Raw genomic sequence first — 6,000 nt, forward strand, 5'->3', positions numbered from 1 at the left:
ACCTATTGGTTGACTTCATTAGGAAATAAGATGGTAGTTTGCAGACTCCAGGTGAGAAGGGAGATAATTAAGACTGTGTTTTGAAAGGCCATCATAGAAATAAAGGAGCACTAGATTGAAAAATAGGGTGAGGAATTTCAGTAAAGAAAAGGAAAAATCACTCAAGAATGAAATTGACTGTAGTTGCAATGTATTTTAAACAATGCTACTCTCATATTCACTTACAGGAGCTCTGAGATAGATCCAGGTTGCAGTCCCAGGGCAGATTAGTGTAGCAGCATTTAGAATTCTCTCTACTGATCTACAGACCTCACTCTTCTACTTAATGCTATGTAATTGATACTGATCATTACTCATCCCAAGTATTTCATTGTTGCAGGTTTTTAGGTGTTTTTTAGATGCAGATGTACATGTGTCTAATGAAATTTTCAGTAGGAAGCTGATACCTATATTAAAAAATTTAGAAGATGTTACTAGGCACTAATTGGCATTGTTTAATGCTTAAAAATATTATATTGGGTTCCTTGTGAGCTTTAGGATCAAAGCTCTTTAGAAATGTATTTTATTCACTTAATTTGTTCATATATTTTACAAGCTCTTGGAAACCAATGTAGGTCTTTCTCAATATGATCCAGACATGAGGGTAAATCCAGTGATGATAATGCATTCAGAAAGGATGTATTTACCACAAGGTATTCCAGTGCTTGCAGTTGTGCTTTATCCACAAGATGGTTTCGTACTACATTCATCTTCCTGCTGTCTACACTTGATAGCAATTGCATTTGTGACTCAGAGTACAAGTTCATCGTGGGGTTACTTGCTATTGCCAAATTAACTTCACTCATTCTTTCCTCTTTGTTCCCAAGGAAGAAGGGTTCTAGGAAACTATTCCAAAGGGAGCTGATACATTTAGGGATTCTGTTTCATGGCCCACGTGTTACAGGACCTTTTATAGCAGAAGGTAGCTGTGATGAATGTCAATGATAACATATTACAGATGGATGTAAAATAACCCCTGCTTTATTTCCGTGGAAAATGATTTAACAGTAGAATGATGAACAGAGAAGAAAATCCTTCTAATGACAGGATGTGTTTTTGAGGTTCTGAAATGATAGCTAGCCTTCTTGGGGAAGATAAATTAGCACAGGTGGCAATGACCCCAGCTGACAGATTTCTTTTTTAAAAAGCTTCTAGCTTGGGAATGAAGGTGAGGGATCCATTGTGAAGCAGTTCCTAGAAAATGATTTCCTTCTGAGGAAGCATCTCTGCTTAATGGGAAGGAGGTAGAAAATAAGATTAATGCGGCTGCTCTGGTGTGAAATTTCATTTCTTCATCTCTTGAAGTAGTCGTAGTTGATGTAATTCCACCAGTATGTCAAGTGACAAAGCTGAATAGGTGTCTACTAAAAAAGGAAAATCTTATGTGAATGTTTTGTTCACTTGTCTCATTCAGTGTTCATGAACATTCTTCTCTTCCCCTTTCCTGATAGTGAGTATTTTTAGGTGCTGTAAATGAGAATTGTGTTTTTATCAGGAAATGTAGACAATAATTCCAACTTGGCTATGTGTCTTAATACAGTGAGTTTTTACTTGACAGTTATTGAGGTTTGAACAGGACAAATGTGATTTTAGTCTTTCTAATGTCGCAAGGAGTTGATTTGCCAGAGCAAACATGATATCAGTAATGATAAGGAGAGGTAGAAAGGAGCAAGACAATGCCATGGAACTGAAAGACAAGATGATGTAATAAGAGATTAGTGCAGTGCAAGTAGGGGAACTGCTCAAACTGAGCAATCAGGTGAATAAAATTGTATGCTCCCTTTAGGGCGAGGGAAAGTTGAACTGTCTAGACCTAGTGGGTTAGTGACAATTCTACTTCTGGCAACTAGCAGCCATGAAAGTTAAGCAAGTTGAAGAATACGTGCTAACAATGCCGGTATCATCAGTGTATCAAGTGCTGTGGTCTTTTGATGAGGGGTGATTTGCGTTTATTACATCCATCATCTGCCCACAGTCTGTCACCTGTCAAACAGCTGGCACGTGGGTACCTCCCTCTCATTGTGCCTCCTATTAACACTAAGTATTATGCAGCTACTGAGGATATTTCATTCACTTGTGAAACAATCCAGCAAACTAGTCTCATTGACCATTTCCAACTCTCAGACAGGAAGTTCTGTTCAAGCTACCTGAATAAATGCAAAGTGATTCACCATCTTTCCTTCATTAAAAGTAGTTTAAGTAAAGAACGTTTTATTGTGTGCATACATTTTCATATTTGTATCACATAGTTCACATAGTAATGTTTATTTAAAAAAAAGCTTTTTTTTTTGTATTCACATAAAAATGAAATGGAAAAAGCTGCCTTTGCAAGGAATTTTTATTGGTGAAGCATATCGTTTACTTTGGCTCCATAAATCAAAATGCAGTTATGCTGCAAAATATGGGTAGCCCATTTAGAAATATTCCATCAGGAGGCATAGAGGAACACGTATACCTGCTGTCTCAAATACACAGAGGAACAGGAACAGAAAATGCTGTTTATCTTTTATTGCAGTGTGGTGCTTTCCATTGGGTATGCTTTGTTCCTGCAATTTAAGATGTAATTGATAGCTTTAGTACTTTCCCTTGGGACAAAGTAACATTTTATTCAGTGTGTCATTTTGACTTTTCATTATTCTTTCAAAAACATTCTATCAAAAATATTGTGGACTTTGCTATAAGAAGTTTTATAATTCATTTTTAATTATTTTTATCCTCAGTATATGTATGTGTATAGTAAGTGCTACGTACATCCTTCAGTTATGTACCTGCACTTTGCAAGATGCATTTGTCTATTGTTTGGATAAAGCCTACAGATGACATCAGTTAGCTTTACAACCCAAGGCTTTTTAGCAAGTTACTTAATTTGGTACTTAATCACTCAAAGTTTTTATAGAACTACTCAGAACAATGCAGAGCTGGGCACTAATGTCAGGATTTTATAAATTAATACAGCTTTAAAATACTATGAAATAACTCTGATGTTTGCATTCATGGTCTTAAATTTTGTGCTTATTTTATAAATTCATTTTGAAAACCATTTAGAATGAAAAGAGGAAGCTTCAGAAATCATTTATAGATTGTTGCTTATAAAAAGGCTGTGCCAGAATTGAAGATGAGTCTAAAACCCCGTTAACTATATGGATAGCTTGGGAGAGATAAATGTGTGTATCTGGTTGTAAGTTGCTGAAGGGAGTATTGGCTTGCGATCTGAAAGCTAACTAAGTCAGAATGCCTGAAGAGTGATATATTTCAAACAATATAATAATGGAACAGCGTAGTTACCTTACAATTCAAACAAAGTCCTTTGGGCAAGGATTGTATGTACAGTGTGTCCTCCAAGCTAATATTTCAATGCAAATAATGACTAAAAAAAACACTGGCATTATAAAGGCCAGCAAATGGTCAAAGCAGGTTGAATGCTCGTCTCTTGACATTGGGGTTTGCTGTGGAACAGCAGGTGATATGCTGGGAAGATTTGAAGGAAAGAAGCTTATGTGCTTCAATGTATTCTGTGGATTGAAAATTCTATTTCTGTCTGTCTAATCTAGACTGATGAGAAAATTAACAAACTAAGTTCCTAGCTTTGAATATTTAGGGTTCTCATTGTTCAGTCTCATTTCTGATTCCTGAAACTTATGTTTTTAAGCAAGTGTAATGTAATCAATGCAGGATGAACTGCAGTAACAGATCTTCAGTAGAAAGTAAAATATATTATTAAAAGTAAAGAAAAAAATTGTGACATTGTGAACAATTCTATTTCTAGTATACTTTCACATATAAAGAAAAATGGCTGTGTTGTTGTAGGGAAAACTTGTACAGTGTAATTGTAGTACGTGAGCAGGAAAAATTTCTATAAAATCTTCCAGAGCAAACAGAAGTAATTTCCTTTCCGAAAAGCCCCTAGTAGAATAGCCTGAATGTTTCTATAAATGTCACTAGTGCAGTACAGCCAGTTACACTTCCTCCCTTGAACCGCATACTTAGCACCGCAAGTTTCTTGCACTGTAACTGTAGAGGGTAGCGATAATTTTTTTGAGCTGTGGTGCATTGCATGTGTGCATTCTTTCAGTGAGACTGGAAGACTTTTGCAGAAGGTGCACCGTTATCAGGTAACTACATGCATGTACTTAGAGCATGAAAACTCTAGCTCTGGCATACTCAAAGCCTAATTTGTAGAGTTCCCAATTAATCGAGTAGTATCAAGTATCAATCTAGACTGCTGTATTCTTTAAAGCATTACAGCCCTTACCCAATATTATTAAGACTCTCTGTGAGTGTATTTTTTTTTTTTTTTCAAGCAGTTCTGGCTTGGGCTATATTCTTACAGTCTCTCACAGAACTTGCAGGTCATTGCCTACTTGCATATCTGACATGTTGTAGGACTTGTGATCTGAATTTGGCATTTGGTTTTTGTTTATCTAATTAGATTCATGGACTACTTTGCTCTTAATCTATCATGATTTCCAGTCTTTTCATTGTTGGAGGTGAGGATGTGATCTCCCTGAAGTGTTTTCTTCACCTTTCTGGCTGTGGTTAGAGAAGTTTTCCCTTTGTTCTTGTCTCAGAATGGAACACAGTGAGCATCCTTACGGATTGCTTGCTGACTGGTGTCACCATTTCATCACCATACACATTAAAAATCTTTCCAGGAAGAGTAGTGTTTATGGTGTGGGAAATGACACTTAATTTTGTAAAACAAAACAAAAGCTTCAGAGAGTTCCTTTGTTCTGCAATTATGTAAACTTTCATTGCTGCTTGAATCCAATAGTTGAGGTGTTGCTTTTCACATACTCTGTGCCATTTACTTCAAAGCTTCTCAAACAAAGTTGTCTGTCCTTCAAGTGTTACAGGATCTCGAACTGCCTGCAGTAAGAATCTACTTCTATTATGTTCTTGACAATGGCTTATTCTTTTGGCTGTCAAATACTGCACTGAAAGTGTCACATATGAGATGTGTCTCAGTCAGAGGGGACATGAATTGGAAGTTGTTTAGGTGTTCTGGGAAAATAAGGGAATAGTTAGTGTGGGTATGTAACTAAAGGATGCTTGGATTAAGAGCTCTGGTGCGGAGACTGCAGCTAGTTTTGCAGAAAGGGAATGGATAGCTAGGATAAACTGGAAATGGTTAGAAAGTGAGTTTGAGTTTAGAGGAAAGGAAGGGGGGGGGAAAACAAACAAACAAAAACTTCCACAAATCCAGGTGAGAAGGCTGAGTCTAGCATATACAGACTGCGAAGGAAAATCTCTAGCAATGGGACACTGGATCGTGGGTCCAGAGTCTTCCTTTTGTAATCGTTTGCCTAATTCTTTTCATGGCTGCCGTTACCTCTGCAACAAATGGGGCAGGAGTCTCCTTTGTCATGCAACCTTCTCAAAGCAAATCTGCCTGAAGCAGTGAATTAACTAAAAGTCTATAGATAAACAGTGTTCTGGATGTGATTTTTAGATCCCCAGATGTAAGTACCCAGAGGCAGAATTCAGAATGAGCATACAAATTGAATTAAAGCACTTTCAAATATCTGCTGTTTAGCTTTGCTTCAGAAGTATTGTTAATATTTCTGTATATACTAGAAGGATGTGGTGCATAAAGATGCATGCATCTGTGGAAGATGTGTATTCAGGCATACTGCAGACTATAGAAATGGTAGCAGAGATGGAATTACGTGCACACAGACATACAGAACATAGGGCCATGCATGCACATATACAAATACAGATTCACACAAGTGAATGGTTTTACACTGAATATACATGTATGTTCTCCCAAAATTGTGTACAGTGGCAGAAAGGCCTGGAGTTGTGCAAACATCATTAGAAGACACATGCAGGCCGTGACACTCTCAGGCTGAAAAAAATGCTGAAAAATACTGTCTAGGAGAACAAAACAGGAGAGTCAACCCATCAAATGACTGGAACTAAAATAATGCTGGAGAGCATATCCTGGCCAAAAGCACTGCC

This window comes from Tetrao urogallus (genome assembly GCF_951394365.1).
Source record: "Tetrao urogallus genome assembly, chromosome: 5".
NCBI classification, from domain to species: Eukaryota; Metazoa; Chordata; class Aves; order Galliformes; family Phasianidae; genus Tetrao; species Tetrao urogallus.